The sequence below is a fragment of the Lutzomyia longipalpis genome, chromosome 3 (assembly GCF_024334085.1).
Source record: "Lutzomyia longipalpis isolate SR_M1_2022 chromosome 3, ASM2433408v1".
In the NCBI taxonomy this organism is placed as follows: domain Eukaryota; kingdom Metazoa; phylum Arthropoda; class Insecta; order Diptera; family Psychodidae; genus Lutzomyia; species Lutzomyia longipalpis.
Window position 1 is genome coordinate 23611077 of NC_074709.1, and position 17189 is coordinate 23628265.

A 17189-nucleotide genomic window follows, 5' to 3' on the forward strand; every position below is an offset into this window, starting at 1 on the left:
TTTTTCTGAGCCCCAAACAAACTACAACTCTTCTCGCAAATGATACCCACTCAAAAAGTTGCGCTTTTGACGGCGCACAAAAAGTCCTCGGGGCGGAAAGAAAGGAATTCCCGAGGCAGTATTCAATTGAGAAGAAAAATATCAAAGTTTGTCCCGCCATTCTTACTCAGTGATTTCCTCCTGCCATTCAATCAATTTGTCTAGCGCTCTTTTGTGGGCGAAACCTATCGATATTTTAAGCAACATTTTTTTTGTTCATCCACCCACCCACCAGTGCACTCCACATGCAACCCCCTTCTGACGAGGTTTCTTCGGAAAATTGCAATGTGAAAAGTTTTCCACCATTATTTGATCTTTTTTTCGTGCACCACGCGGCACCTCCCGTGTTCTCTCCTTTTCTCCGAGGGTATATGTGGCGCCTCGAGAATTGAGGCTCACGGTGTGCATTTTGCTGTAAACAACTTTTTGTGCCATCAACATTTGTCACTCAGCGGGTGGACCGTGTTTTTCATTTTTTTTCCTTCTACCCTCTCTGTGCTCTTGGTGAAATTGAAAAATCAGCACTTTTCCGCCAAAAACTCCCCGCCACGGCACTCAATTGTCCATTATCCTGGCGGCAACTTTTCAATGGCATAGTTTTGTGCATTCTTGCGGGAAGTTTTCGCAGCAGAAAAGTCAACCCTTATGCGGTGCTTTCACCCTTCATTGGCTGCCATTTAGTATTTTATTTAGAATGCATTATGTATATGCGACTATTGAAGGCATTGAAGGAAACTTGAGAGGCGGATTGATGAATTCAAAAGGTTTCTTTTGCCAAAAGTGTCTGAAAATTTGATAAATGACTGCCTCTATTTTGAAAGGATTTCTTGGCTTTCAAAGAATATTTAAGAAATCTTATAAAGATATTTAGGGATTAGATATGGAATGATTTAATATGCATTGATTTACAAGAACAAACGGGAAAAACATATTCAAAATTCTAAATATTTAAATTACGTGTTAATTTTCCGACAAGCGACGTAAGTAATTTTGCTTCAGCCTTTAATTGCCTCTCTTTGAAAAGCTACTGGTGAAAGCTCAAAATGGTGCCGAAAGCTTTGTGAAAACGTGAGTTTTCTAAGTAAGAATTTTAATTTTGCACCGAGGAACTAACTGGAAGTTAAATCGATTTAAAATTATTTCCTAAAATACCGAAAATACCTTTTAATCAATATTTAACAAAAATTCATCAAAGTTTTAATTTTTTTTACCTTCAAAATTGTCTCAAAAATAGCTCATACAACCCCTAAATTCTCCACAATAATTAAATCATCCCTTAATTTCTCTTTAAAAGTAAATTTTACCATTTATTTCCCATGTGAAATATACCACTAAATGGTATTTAATCAATTCAAAATCATGCTGTAATGCAAAATAACCTTAATTTAACAACAAATTTAATGCTCCCGAGATCGACAGCAAAGTGAGAGGTAAATCAGGAACCTTACCGCGTGCTTTAGTATATGGCATTAACATTGTAATGTGGATGAATTTTCAGCACACGAAAAGGGTGCTTAAGTCCACTAAACAATTAATACCCCCTCATGTGTGTATGTGTGTGGGCTTGTGAGTGAGAAAAAGGGGTTGATTTTGTGTGGATGCGATGTATTATTAAATAATAGTTTTGAGATTATGAGCTGTGAAGCGAATATGGGAGTTCTAAACATCATTTTGCGGGGGGCGGGTTTTCCGGGCTTTTGCCATGATTTTGAAAATTACCTGAAAAGCCCCCAAAAAAAGGGGGTTGGGGGAGTTGTAAATTTAATCTTTAGATAGGAATTAATATTGTTGAGATGATGAGGTCCTGTTGTACCAAAATCCCGCTGCAATATAGTGCTTTGAATTAACTTCAGGCCTATATGTGAGCTCTTTTCAATCGTTGATCCGCATTCAATTGAAATTCAGCACCGCATGACTATATAGATTTGGGGGTGTATTCATACAGCCAGGCTCGCATTTTTCTCCATCTAGTGCAAAGGGTATATATGTATATATACTATATTCCAAAAACACCACTGATAGTAACACACAGGGCTTCCACCAGAATCGCAATTTAACGCTCTTTTGAGCATCCCAATTATAATATCCATCCATATATACCCTTGAGCCTCTATCCTCGATGAAAGGCATTTTACCGGCACACACTACACGATCTCTCCTCTTATTGTACTCCCACAATTTCTACCTTAGCTCCCCCGCATTGTCCATCGAGCAACAATACCCCCAGGATTTATCAACCTGGGCAGAGTCTGTCGCAAGTCGCCGCCAAATTGGTCACCATTGTTGGGGATGCTGCAGGAAAGAAGCGGCATCATTGATGCAAATTTTAATTCAAAAACTCTCCATGGTCAGCCACGGAAGCACTTTGCCAGCATGTCACAGATACACTCCCTCATCCCATCCATGTCTTCCTCTGAGGTTAACATTTTCTCCTACATGAAATGCCCCATTTGCCATTCGATGATTTTATCGTTGCACCGGGAATAAAATCGTTTCAATAAAATATGTCTATATGTACCTTTCACCAGGATTGTATTGTGCAAATGGTGGTCCTTGTTAAATCTTAAATCGCATGTCAATGGAACAGGTGTTCATTAGGAAACTAATTTTGGAATGTTCCTTAATTATTGAAGCAGGAGCTACAAGTCATGTCAGTGCAATGGAATGATTAAAAAGCTTAAATGGAAAGAAATATTTTTAAAAAAAATGATTTCAGTTGATTTTAAACGAATTTTAGATTTAATTTTCCTTCATTTAATTGAATTTGAAGTTTCTATCATGTGATTATTTTTGATTTTAGCGTCTCTAGCGATCGTTTTTTAAACTTAGAAGATTCTAGAAAGTTCTAAAGCTTAAGAGCTTTGACTGGAGTCAGATATGATCAAAATCAGATATGTAAAACCAGAGATATGACTGATTTTTAACGAAATATTCAAACACGAAATTGACTAAACGGCAATCAGCTTAACCGATTTTGCAAGTTCAAAGCCAAGTCCAAAATGTTCATTGTAGGCAGATTTGATCAAAGTGGGATAAGTAAAACCGCAGATATGACTGATTTTTAATGAAATATTCAAACACGAAATTGACTAAACAGCTTAACCAGCTTAGCCGATTTTTTGCATTTTTGTCCAAAATGCAAAGCATACGGTTTAAACGGAAATATGCAAACTTCAGAATGTTGAAAGACGAAAAAAAATCTTTTTATTTTACTTGATTCGCCGCATTTAATTCCACACTAAATTCAATTTTGATTCAAGACAATGGAAATTTAATAATTTGCCAGAGCGTGGTTCGCTTGAAAACACGTGAAAATTAAATTGGAGAAGGATATCAAAATAGAGGCTGCGACGGAATCCCATGGTGTGTGTGCAGCAAAAGTTTTCGGGGATGTATACGCCGTAGAGTCTATGAGGCAGGTATATTTTGTGAATGGCTGGGTGACGAAGAAGCACCACGGGGTGGGGGCGAGGACTGAAATAATTAAAGAACAAAAACACACCTTGCTCCGTTGCTCATGAGAATCCTTGGGAGATAAAGATGACGATGTTGATACAGGGATGAAATGGCAACGAGGGGTGGCTCTTTTTGTGTTTGCGGGGTGTCTTATGCCGGTTTAGCGTTTATATATTGTGTTACGCTGGAGGAGATTGGAAGGATAATTAAAATGTCGAGACATTTTATACTCTCTCCTTGATGCGCACTCCAGAAGGGGATTTTCCATGTGATGAAACGAAGGGAAAAATTGATCTAAACCGGTGTGCCATGCGAATCAATTAATTCATCTGCATTCACACCCCCTCGCAAAAATATTGTGAGAATGAAGCTTTCAAACCTCTCAGGGGAGCTTTTATCTTTATCCCAAAGATCGTCTTTTGGGTCCAATAATTGATATCATTCTGTGGATTTATTAATAAGTGTCTAGGGCTAGGTCTTATTAGTTGCAGAGAAGCGTTTCGTAAATAAATATTGTGTGTCCTATAAAAGCCTTTATATATCTACAATCGTATTGGAAAGAGATGGAAGCAATGAATTATTTATCAGTTCATTCCTCCAGCGGAAAACTAAACAATACTCCGAGGTGCTCTCAATTCCAACGAGTACGATTGGGGGGTGAGTTTCAGTAGTGAAGAAATAAAGAGAATGGCTAGAATGTGCGTCGCTTGCATCAACAAATGACAAATTTATTGTTTAGTTTTGATGATTTTTATCTTTTTTGCACTTTTTCAATTTTCTGTCAATTTATTCGCAATTTGAATAAAGGATAAATAATATTTTTAGAAGAATAATTACAAGATTGAATATAAAAGAATAATATAATATTAATTAAAAAAATCAATCACTTCCTAATTTAAAATATTTGTTCTTCCAAAGTTAGATTCAATTAGTTCCTAAAGCGAAGGTAAATGATTAATTTTAACCGAATGTAGAATAGAATCTACATAAGAATAAATATTTTTAGGACATTCAATATTTTTGAGCCTCAGTTAAATATTTGAGTGAATATTAAATATTTTTTGAAGCATTTTTATGCATTTTTCTCTACATTTAAGAATTATTTTGAGATTTAAATCAGTTTAAACCTTAAAATATTTCAATGCTCTCATCATTTATTGAGTAGTAATACTCAGCTCCTCCGTCATTCACAATATGAGCCTCCTGCCCATGAGAAGTTCGACTTGGGGACGACTGAATCTCATTGAGAAGGAAAGTGCATAAACAAGAAAGTGGAATTTAATCACATTAATTGACGCGTTTTATGTTTCTTCGGCGCACGTCCCTTTTCCACCCTCAAAATTGCCAATTGTTCCAAAGGCACACACAACGAAGACGGATGGTATTTTGGGAAAGCTTTTTCATCCCACCATTTTGTGTGAGTTTCCCTATGACAAACTTGTGAGTGTGTGTGTGCATGGGATGGAAAACACATCCACCAGATACTTGGTACAATATGCGACGAAAAGTACATAAAGTTGCACAATCAAATCGCTATCATCGAAATTCGATGGAGGGAGCTTTTGGGAGCATTTCATACGGGGGGCAGCGGGGAGGGGAAAGCACTTCATGCTCACATAATCCACATAGCACATTTTATGGTGGGGCATTTTGGCGTCTCATGCAACTTAAATGATACTCTCGTCGTTAACTGCAACCAGGGAAATGATGGCTGAGACAGTTTTACTGGCCACGTTAACCCTTCATAGTACCACCCACTTCGTTTCGGAGGAGACGGAAGCTACAATGAGGGATATACAGGGAGGATGCTAAAAGATTACCACATGGGGGGCATGAAAATGACCAGATTGATGGAGAAATCACTGAAGACAGACGAAAAAAAATTATTACGTGCTGGAATGTAATGGGTTAACGACAATATGGGGGATGAATCACCATCAGGACAACCCGAAAGTCCCTCTGAAAGTCCTTGCGAGAGATGTTGTGGAAGGGTTAAAGGGACTGTGTGATGGGCAATATAAAATGGACAAACTGTGACACTTTAAGGCGGGATTATTGCCACAGAAATCCTATGGTCTAACATTTTGTAGAGCTTGTGCAATTTTGCTTCAATGTATTTCGTTTGTCTCATCTACACTTTCTTGCAAAAGTTTTACATTATACGAAATTTTCTAATCTAACTACGTTTACTAAATGCGGTTAGACTTAACCGACTAAGCTTAAATATTGGAAATCTTACGGAATTGAAATTTAAAATATTAGTCTGGAATATTTCCTAATTTCTTCCCTATTTAATGTTTTTTTTAGTAGGAGCTACCTATAGTGACTCTTAAAGTAGGTAGCGAGCCCTCAAAGGTAAATTTTAGCAAAACCAGTCAATAAATCAAGTTTTGCCTTAATCTACTGCAGACATTTCAAAACACAAAGAGATTACTGGAATGTTATGTACCTAGATAGCTATTTCTGCAATATTTTGATCATTTTCCGTATATGCCAGGGTGTACGCAACACTCAAATGGCATATTATGTTGGGCATGAGAGGTGCATTGATGGAAAATCTTGTGTAATCCTGGCAATGCCCATACCACATGAGAATTTTCGGGAGTGATGCAATCCTTTTGAAATTTACGGGGACAGCAATCACCAATTGCAGATTATTGCATGGGAAATCCAAGTAATTGAAATATCGGATCAAATCACAAAATTTCCCGGGAAACGGAAGGGTGATGCGTTGCTTTGGGTAGAGAGAACGTTATGGGTTTTGAAGGAAATTCCTTTGTTGTCAGAGTGTCAAGTTTGCAGTGTTGGGGTACGATGCCATGCAGGCGTTTTCTCATTCTTCAGTCAGAGCTGTGATGGGGGTATGGGGAAGATGGTGCACCCAGTGAGAAGAAAGCATGGGCTGGGGAATTTCCATTTTCCCAACCACACCCTACGTCGCATTCTCACTGCATATTCCATCAATCTTCAATATCTGTCACTCCATAGACACCGTCATGGTGTAACACAGTTTGTCTTACAATACAAAAGCACCGTGTGGGCAGATTTGTATGGGGGAGCATCCACTGCATCCATATTGTCGTCTCTGGGAACACCATCAATTCCGCACACCACCCCCGTCTGGGTGGCTCTTTCCTTGCACACATAGCACGGGGTTTGGGGGGTGTTTGCATTAAATTTGGTATGAAAGTTGCATTCCATCCTCCGCAACTTTCACGAGGACGCTACCGAAATTCACCATAACGCGGGGGTGGAGGTGGATGCGGGAAGTGCAGCACCATAGCCCCCCCTCAAGCTATGGTAAACATAAAACTCAATGAAGTTGCTCGATGCCCCCGAAACCACCCACCCCCGGCGCGTACCGAACCAAAGGGTCGTCGAGCAAAGACTCATGATTCCATGGTGGGCAAATGTTTCAGGATTATGGATCAGTTTATGTGAGACGATCATAACAACCGACTCACGGAGTGCACCAAACGAACTATTAAAGTAACATTGCGCTATCCCATCCCACCCCCAGGGCAATGGACCACCCTCAGCTGATTGTGACAGGACACCCATCGGAAGGGTATTGCACATCCATAAATCCATCCACTTTTGCTCTGATTTCACAGCACACACACACACACCCTGTATATTATCCTTTTGGGTTGTCTCACCAGCCTCAAACCCACACACAACACACTATCCTTCTGCATTGACTATGCTGGTTGTATGCTATCGTTAAACGAAAGGACTCGTTGAATAGACATTGTCTGCACTAAAGTTAAAAATTATATATTGTAGGATTATTTAGTGATTTGTGAAAAAATTAAAAATGTTTTTAAGCTGAAAATCCTAAAAATTAAAATAAGAAAGAAAATCAGAAAATCTGTTAGAAAATTCGTAAATATTCTGTCTGTTTGTCTGTCTGTTTGTCTGTCTGTTTACTATATGAAGTAAATTTCTCCTAAATAGTTGAATTGATCATTATAATATTCATTGCACGCTCAGAAAGAATTATTATGCATATTGATCCTTCCTCCTTTTTCCTTTTATAAAGATTCCATTATTTTTTCAACAATGTTCTAAGCAATGTATTTCTTAAGACACTTTGTTATTTTACCTACATCACTCCCAACCCTCTCTAATACACCCTTCATATAAAAATCTTAATTATTAAAAAAAAAAGCTTATTTTCCTGTATAAATGGCTAGATAAAGCATTTTGCCGTACGGAGTTTTCTAGTTTTTCATGAAAATTCAGATTTGATTGTGGAGTTGAATAAACTAATAAAGGAAAAGTGGAATAATTCTATTAATTTAAGAATTATTTAACGTGTTTTTAGGTAAATTTTGAAATTAAAAAAATTATTTTTTTAGTGTATTCAACATACATTGCCAAATATTAACTAAAATTTAATATTTTTAGGAGTTCTTAGCTGCTTTAAGGGTATTTTCTTTTATTGAAATTAATTTTCATCATCCATTTGAACTTAAGCAATTTATTTTGTCACAATTTCCATAATTTATTGGATCATCCCTTAATATATTAAAAAATAATTTAAAAAAAAACTACCCTTATAATGATTTTTTTTTGAATTTTCTAATATACATTATATCGTGCACTTTGTATATAAAGTTCCCAACAAACCATTGATAGTTGCCTAAACGTTGCGCGGAGTTACATTTACTACAATGCAACCATGTCTAACGGTATATATCTGTGTTGCCTCGAAGTAGATGGTCAATAGATATCTGCGTTGCCGCAACTAGTAATCTCAACGTTGCAAAACTCTGAAATATCCTTTCCCGTATACCGTCTCGCAACTAAAATTTTTAGAAACAAAAATGTTTCAAAAAATATTTCAAAACATTCCGCTGTCATAAATGGAGGGAAATATGGTACACACTCATAATAATCATATGGCGTCCATATTCCCATCATAATAAATGACAAACTCTAATGGATAATTTATATTATTTAATAATAGAGTTTTTAGATTTTTTCCAAATGAAAAAAAATATGCCATGCAGTTCTACCGTCATGAAATCGCCTCAAAGGAACTTAAATGATGCTCCCATCTCAATTTTCTTAATTTTTTTAACCAAAAAATAATTTTTTTAGGGGTCAAAAATTTAATTTTTTTTAATTAATTATTTAAACACAAGTAATGCACCCAACTATCCCTAAGAAAGCCTTCCCACATCATTTTGGGCTCCCAATTGCTCGGAATAATGAAATAAAAATCAACTTTTTTATGCCGTCGGCCATGTTAGACATTTTTTGCAACTCTGAGGCAACGATGCAGCAACCTTCGCAACAACGTTGTAAAATGATTCGGTAGCAACCCACCAGGGCGGCGCTAGTTTTGCTGTTTGTAAACATAAATGAAAGAGACAGACTCATTTTTTTCTATTCCACTCTCTGTCTGTTTTGGGTTATTTCTCGCGATAGACGCGCCCCTTGCGGTGAAAGGCGCAACATAGGCACAAAACGTGCTTGGGTTGCGCCGGCATACCCTGATGCAACGTTTAAGCAACTAAATAAATTATATTTAATAAAATTAACAATTTTTGATAAATTATCAATAAAAAATAATTATTTTAGGGATAAGTAATGCATAAAACTCATTTAGAGTCCAAAAAAACTTAAATTTCAAGGAAAATTTGTTCTCTTTCGAATTTTTATTGCAACTAGCGCAACTTTCCTGCAACTATTTTTAAGGTGATTTTTTCAAAGTTAATTATTTTGCTTAAAATTCAGATTTTAGTGTGTTTTTAGGTAAATTATTCTTTGAGAAGTTGTAGAAAAGACTTTAGAATGCAAAAACACTTAAATTTTTCAAGTTATTGAAATAATAAAGAAAATCTTGCAACTTTGGCAACATCGCGATAAAGTATACTGCATTGTTTTCCATGCAACCATATTCGCAACTTTAGCAACTAAGAAGTAAACTCTCTTGCAACGTTGCTTCAGAGTTTCCAAAGTTAAAGTTGCAAGGTGTTTGTTGGGTTACGAAATTAATAAAATTTGATCATTTTGTTATGTATGTAGGTAACATAATTTTCTTTCTTGAAAAATGTTTCCACTATTATGAAAGCTAAATTTAATCTTTCTATCTCATATCTATTTACTGACACGTGTCTAGGAAGAGGCCCCTATAAGGCATTTAATAGGACGTTTAATGTGCCCAAAAATGGTTGGTGCAATGAATTTGTATGGAAGTTTTGGACACAAATTCGATTACAAATTTTAACTGCATGAAGGGGGTGCAGGCGGCGTATAGTAGAATACTGTGCAATTCATTTTGTTCCAACCCCGACTGGACGATTGTGAAAATGATAATGGAGCAATGTATTCGGGAAAAGTGGTTGTAAAGTCATTACAAGCAGAGTTTTATTAAATTAACGACGAATTGTATGACGCCGTTTCATCACATTCGCCTCAAACATGCCTTTCGTGGTATTGTATACTTCATGTATTCCAAGCTATGAGTAGGGGGTTTTATTACTCACAACCGGAGGGATGCCCTCATATAAACAATTTTCATATCTTTTTCCACCTTCATCATGCGCGCGCGATGCTATTTTGCTTGCGGAGTCAAGTTATTATTTAATATGCGTATAGGGATGCACATTCAAGCATTCCTAATTAAATGGGGAAACAAAACAAATTTTCACAGTGCTAAATGAAAACTAATTGCCTCTTCTCTCTCTCTCCCCCCTCTGAACCATATTGCATAATTGCCGAGTGAATAGTTTATGAGCATCAGGGGGCCACACTGTGTGAGTCTGCTGATGGATGGTGGTTGCGGGAGAAAAAAATGACGTCCTCGGAATATTGAGGAAATTTGCAATTTGTTCTCCATGTGAGGAGCCCCAGCATGATGAATGGGAAAACTGTTGAGTATATCACTCATGCCAATTACAAAATTTAATATTTTATATTGGACGCGGAGGTAAGTTTTATACCTCATCTCTGTCTCCGCACTCTATATATAGTTTGTTGCACGCTGATAGCTATGCGGAGGAGGGTAACTAATTGAATTTTCTACAAGGGTTGGGGGGAAACATACTGAATTTTGCAAGTTGGGTAATTTATAATTTTCAACCATACCGCAAATAATATGATCAGTTGTTGAATAATTAATTCAACCGCGTCGGTACTCAACTGACTATAAATAAACAAATTAGCCAACATTGGAAGCATAAATTACATAGGAATTTTTTTTTATTTTGTTTGCTAAATGTGATAAATTCTTCTTGTAGGAAAGAGAGTGGAAGTTGTAAATGTGGCTCTGTGTGTGGTGTGTCTCTGTTAAGTAATTGAAAATGAACTACTTACCCCACTCCCCAGCTCACTAATTCTCATTTTTCTTAATCCCATGAACCACCCCCACTCTATAAGCTTTTTCCCTGTATTATGTAGGTATATGTAGGAAAATTCCCAAGAAATAGCTGGACATATAGCCCCGATTGTACGTACCTGCAAAGAGAGAAATAAGAGGGAATTAATTAGCTTCTCTGCACAACCCACGTGGACTGAATAATGTGGAGTAAAATAGAAAATATTAAAAGCAACGCTTTCGGGAGGGGGGGGTGTACAGGGGAGTCCACAGGAGCGCCTTTGAGGTGTGGTGCAGACAAACATTGGCACACTTGAGGGCGACCTCAGCAAATAAACCACAAAACCATTCCCCAGACGACTTCATTAAGACGACACAGATGAAAATTGATTTGAGCCCATGCAATTTGCAAAGCTCTTCAAGTTTGCATCCCTAATTGTGTGATGGAATTGTCTATAAAGTCACATCTTCTCCCTCCTTGCTGGAAGCTTTCGTCATATTTCCCTTCCCCGTAAACAAGAAGGGACTTCCTCGAATTTTCTTTAAGAGAATTGCATGACATTGAACCATTAGAGGTGCAGCTTCTTGCAATTGTAATTGACATGCAATCACTCCGAAAGAAAAACGTTGAATGAGATATTTAGACTCAAAGCATTTAATGGAAGAAGGGGTGCGATAAATTGCCAAGAGAACTATAAATGAAGTCGATTTTAATGTGCTGAGAGATGAATAAGAAAAATGAAGTATTTTAATTAATAAAATTAAGTAATAAACCATGAAGTATTATACTTGAGGAAATTAAGTATTTGAAGAATTCATAAAGCATGATAGGGATGAAGGACTCTGAATGAGCTTTTTTCTTAATTAAAAAATACATATAAGAGCATCATATAAAAAAGCTCTTGTTGAATAGCTAGAGAATAAAGAAAACGTATTTTTCAAGAGAAATGCCTTATCTTATAGACCTGAATATTGGAAGGTTAAAAGGAGTTTATTCGTTTCTCATAGAGAACAGTTTTTATGCAAGAAAACAATCAGGATATTCGTGATGTTATAGAGAATAAAAAAAAGAATAGGAAAATCCCAAAGAAACTTCCCATTATCCTCTGGAATCAGCTGGAAAAATACTCCAAAAATTTGTCCAAAAATCTAAACATGACGTCATAATTGTGAGATATTTAGCTCCTTATCCGCATTTAGCAATTCTTTCACTTTAAGAACTTACAACTAAAAAGCTCAAAGAATCAACAATTTTTAAGAAACAAAAAAAGATGAGACATTAGAGAATATTCTGAAGGTCATAACTTTCTCCGCTTGGAATGTAACATGAAAACCCCCTGAAGGAGCTCAAAGGGTGTTAATTGGAAAATATCCGACACTTTGCCAATTTACTCGCAAAAAGGTATACCATACCTACTTTTTGTCCATTTGAGGCAGAAAAAGCAATGAGGAGCAAATTGGCAGAAAGAGGAGCATAGTCAGCAGTGGTGGAGACAAATAGCATAAAAGGGACGAAAATTTTTAATTTGAACCAATTAAAAAGTATAAATGACATTTTCGAAAGTAATTTAAGGAGAGAGATGGTGAGAAAGAGAACTGACGAAAAAGATAATTGCAATCTTACGCGAAAGCTCCCTCTCGTAGAAGCTCCTAGAGAGACTTTTGTGCTTCTTGGAGCTTTTTGGGAGGGAGGTGAAGGGGCGCATTGGAGAGATCTCTAGAGTGGGATTTTTCGTCATCGTTGTCGCAGTGAATAGATCTACAATGGGAGAGTGAAGAATTGGTTTTGGGGGGTTTAAAGTTGCCCTATCTTTTGGAGATTTTTTTTCTTCTTCTCTTCTCTTTTCTCCACCCTTCTACTTACTTTCTTGGAAAAGCAATGGAGATAGAAAAGCTCTTTTTTCACTCTTTCCCTCCACATCGAAAAGGCACCCACCGAACCGCACATCAAAGTTACTGGTGTGTGCTCCACATGGCCATAAAGATAGAAAATATCAAGAACTAAAAGTCTCGGAGTGCTCGAGGGGTTGTTATGTGATACAGAGAGCACTCGAGATGGGGTGCAAAAGGTCATGGTGGAATGGTGTCATGGGGAGGGCGGTTGGGAGGCGATAGCTTGAAAAATTATGTACATTTTGGCAAAGGGAAGAACACACTGACGGATGGGAGCAATAAAAATAATCATAAAAATGTATGTCGCAGAAGGAGTTTAAACCAACTCGAAAATTATACTTTCTTGCACAATCTATTTTGTATTTTTATACATATAGCAGTCCGAAAAGGGGGTGGTTAGGTTCTCAAACTCAAACAGTTGATAGCGCACCCTCAACTCTCCCTCCTTCTTAAATGCGCCTTTTTCGCTGTTCCTGTGAAAATGTTTCTCCCAGCAGTACTCAGCTCACACAGAAAAAAAGAACCCTTGACGGAGAACAAAAAAAAAAAAGGAAAATTGCAAGAAATGAATGCGAAAGAATCTACTTGACTCAATTACAGTATTTTTCCTTTGTCTACCGTCGTCAATTGAAAATGTTTCATCTTGACTGCACACACTATGGAATATCCATTATGACGACATCTCCATGCTAATTTGCAAAAGAAATATCCCGAGCACAACAAGTGCTATGGCTCAAGCTCTCAAAAAATCTTCTACACGCGGTGTTGGGGGTGTGGGGGTGGAGTGAAAAACTTTTAATGGAGTCAATTGTTGGCCAAAAAGAACCACGGAAAGCTCACGAGATACACTTTTTTGTCACGAGACGATTTTCTCCACGAAAGCACGGTGCAGAAATCAAAAAGCCACGTAAAGTTTGATGCTGCTGTAGAGTAAGGAGAAAAAATGAAGAAGAGACTTTTTTTGCTTGGGGGATTTCACCAGAAAATTGTCTGTATTGAATTGTGAAAGTTGTATAAAAATTTCTTCGGTAATAAAAATATCAACTGAAGAGCTTTTTCACAGAAGAAGTTTTCGGCTAAGAAATTGGGTTGACTAAAAAAAAAAGTATAAAGTATATGGAAAAGAGTCGTTATAAAATCTGACGACATGGAAGTTCAATCAACACACAACATCACTTGAAGAATCATCATTCTTTTTTTGTTGCATATTTTGGTTAATAAAAAATAAAGAATTTATTGCTAAGTGTCTTAAAATTCATAAAATCAAAATAAAAATTTAATCAATTTGCGGAAAATTGAATTCCTTGAGAATAAAATAAGAATTTTCTCTCCATATTCTTCAAGGTCAAAAGGTTACAATTGATTTTTCTTCCTCTCTCCTCACGCAATCTACTGCGTCTTTTGCATCTCTCCCAGAACCAAACAGCAGCCATGGTGCAATCTTCCACTGTGAAAATTCACAAGACAATAGCCCCACAATTAGCCCACTGGCATTTGCATGTTGTTTGCATATGATAGTGAATGGAATATTAGTTACAAAATACACCCCAATTTGGCTCAACTTCATCAAATTTCCATCCAGCATGAAATTTTCCATCCACTCAATCAGCTTATGCATTTCTATACACTCTTCGCCTCCCCCTCCTCCTCACCCACCCCTCGTATTGTGTCCACCCTTGGGTGAGGGAGCCCGAAGGAGAAATTAAAAGCATTGCACATGGAGAAAATCGCAATGCAATTCCCACAACTTGTCCGAGAGTGAGAGAGAGTTTTGGAATTAAACGCCATGATGAATGCTAAAATAATTAGTTGCACCCATTTGATTGTATTTTGAATAATGGCATTAATTATTAACCAATTCTAATTATTTTATAATTAGCATCCACTATAGTCTAATTATAAAATTAGAGTGTGAGTGGGATGCGATTGCAATGGGTTCATTTTGTTAGTTTTGCTTTTTGATATGCATTTTCATCGCTAATTAATCTTCTTATGATGCAAAGTTCGGAATTATCAAATATTCGTTTTTATTATTCCCTCGATATTTGAATCAATGTAAAGCCCCACATGTAATATTTGAATGCATTGTAATTATTTCTAATTTCAAATCAATAGCTTAAAGGAAAATAATTTACCGAACCCTGTCAGCTATCATTTGAAGCTTAGCCTTTAGCCATTTTCATTTGAAAATAAGCTTTTTAAATTCAGGGTTATTTAACTTTTTTTTTTTTAAATAAAATTAGAGTGAAAAAACTCACTATATCGTTATTTAGTAGACGAAATAGAAAAATTTCACGAAAAAATAGCGAATATACAAAAAAAAAAATAAAGAGTCTTCTAAGACTTTCTTTAAAATTTGGAACCGTTATTTAATTATTTATCTCAGATATTAAGAGCAGAATTGTTTTTAAAAAAAATCTAATTTCATCACGATCAGCCAAGCGGTTTCAGAGAAGTTGGTTTGCCACCGCCAGGCAAACAGAAGCAAACTTAATATTAAATATTAGGCTAAAATTAGAAAAAAATATTTGTTTTTCATTCTGAAGCGTAATTATCTGTGGATTGATACATACATGGATACATAAGGATACATAATATACATAGTTCACTTGGACAACCGATTAAGCAAATTTTATTAATAATTTAGGATTCATCACAATAAAAAAGAAAAAAATCATTCATCAGTATTTCAGCTTTTAGAAAAAAATTCTTTTACAAAAAAAATAAAACTTAAAAGCGATTAAATCTTCAAATTCGATTTAAACCATTTCTCATAGCCAACAAAAATATTTAAAAAACAAATAAAATTAAGAATAAGTTTAAACAAAAATAGAAAATAGTTTTCTGCTACTTTAAGATTTTCGTAGATCCACTAAATTAGAACAGAGAAGCATAGGTCATTGTCTTGCAAAGATTTAAAACTGAAAGAAACTTGAAAGCTCCCAGGGGTGGGGTTTGCCGAACCCCCTGGGGTGTGTAATATGCAATCAATCGAGTGATTCGAGAATCAAAGGTGAGGATTGTTGGTGAAAATTGATTAATTATCTGCAATGCAAGTCGGGCAGCATTATACTTCATTGCATTTACACTTTAACTTAAATTTCATCATTAAATTTTATCCTTTACCTGAGTCAGGACGCTGCATGAATTTTCTGTCGCTGCCTTATATAATTAAGCACACAGGAAAATTTTCAAAGGGAAGAAGGGCACTGTTGTTCCGGAGAAGTAAATAGTTTAATATTCTTTACAAAGTTTTTTTATTTTATTTTACTTAAAATGTCTTATACGTACAGAGAACAAAATGCACGTGTAATTGACTTTGGAATGGATTTGTCTTCTCACACAGCACAGAATTTTACGTTGGCAGATTTAGGGTTATGTCAGGGTTGGTATATAGACTACCTCACCCCTTTGTGACATACGCAACTTTACTGCGACGATCCTTTTTTTGTGAATGTGCGTGGAGAGCTTTTTCTCTCGCGCTTTATGTTCACACAGAGCTTTCGGTTCTGGCCCTCGCGGAGGGATCCCTACCCCGTTTTCCGATGAGAGCCCGTTTTTTTATATTTTTTTAAAAGAAAGTCTATATATTTTTCTTTTTTAAAGGAAAATTTTTAATTGAGAAAACACCCAGAAATTTTGCCGTCAGAAATTTCGGAAATTTTCAATAGGCGAAAGAGATTTAGTGGTGACCCTTTATTTATTTGAGAAATATAGCCACTGAAAATACCCTATACAAACGTCACACGATTTTATATTGGTGTTTGAGTAAACCAAATATAACAGGACACACTTGGTTATTCTTTGCGTTTTGCCCGAGTACTACTGGAAAATATTCTTGGGAGCTTTTGTATTTGGGGGAGCCGCTTGAGAAGGGTGCTTTTCCATGTACCAAAGGCGATAGCAACAGGCAGCCAAAGCTCCTTTGGGGGTGCATTTGCGGCGCCGGTACCGAGTTGCCCATGGAGGGGTTCAGCGGGGTGGCAGAAAGGTGCTAAACTGTGTGGGTGGAGCCGCGGCTTACCCCTCGATGTGTGACGTCACCCGCTCCCAAATGCACCGCAGTACAGTGCATGGGCCCCCCAGATGAATTACTCAACCCCGCTCGTAAAATTTCTCCACCCTGGGGGAGAGCTTTCGCATGTGTAGGTGCCGTGTCTGTATACGGATGTGCGCCCACTTTCTAGTGGGCGGAAACGGGCTCAGAAGTGCCATGCGTGGTGCTTGTAATTGGCGGTGCATGCGCTTTTGCGTCCTACTCTGCGGCTACCGTCTCACCGGGTCACCCGTATTACCCGTGCATGCACGGCACACTGTGAAAGCCCACGCGAGTATTTGTGGGCCCTCAAACCGTGTCAGAAATGAGAGAAAATAAAAGCTCATCGATATATGTAACACACTTCCACCCTTGCGCGCGCATAAACCCTACGGGACAGACAACATTTTCGTGTTATGTAAACATGCTGCACGGGAA

At 37.0% G+C, this 17189-nt stretch overlaps 1 protein-coding gene across 19 annotated transcripts in view; it reads right to left on the reverse strand.

The window, feature by feature from the left end:
* The window catches only part of LOC129792948 (CUGBP Elav-like family member 4), a 538090-nt gene that overhangs the window by 282473 nt on the left and 238428 nt on the right, over positions 1-17189 (reverse strand). For 2 of the 19 annotated variants that reach the window (XM_055832439.1, XM_055832422.1), the window contains exon 1: positions 15842-16537. The exons of 15 other annotated variants lie outside the window; for them this stretch is intronic. The gene's annotated coding sequence lies outside the window, so the exon portion shown is untranslated. Of the gene's footprint in view, positions 1-15841; positions 16585-17189 lie in introns of those variants that run through there. 2 more of the 19 variants (XM_055832431.1, XM_055832438.1) reach the window with 2 other exon arrangements.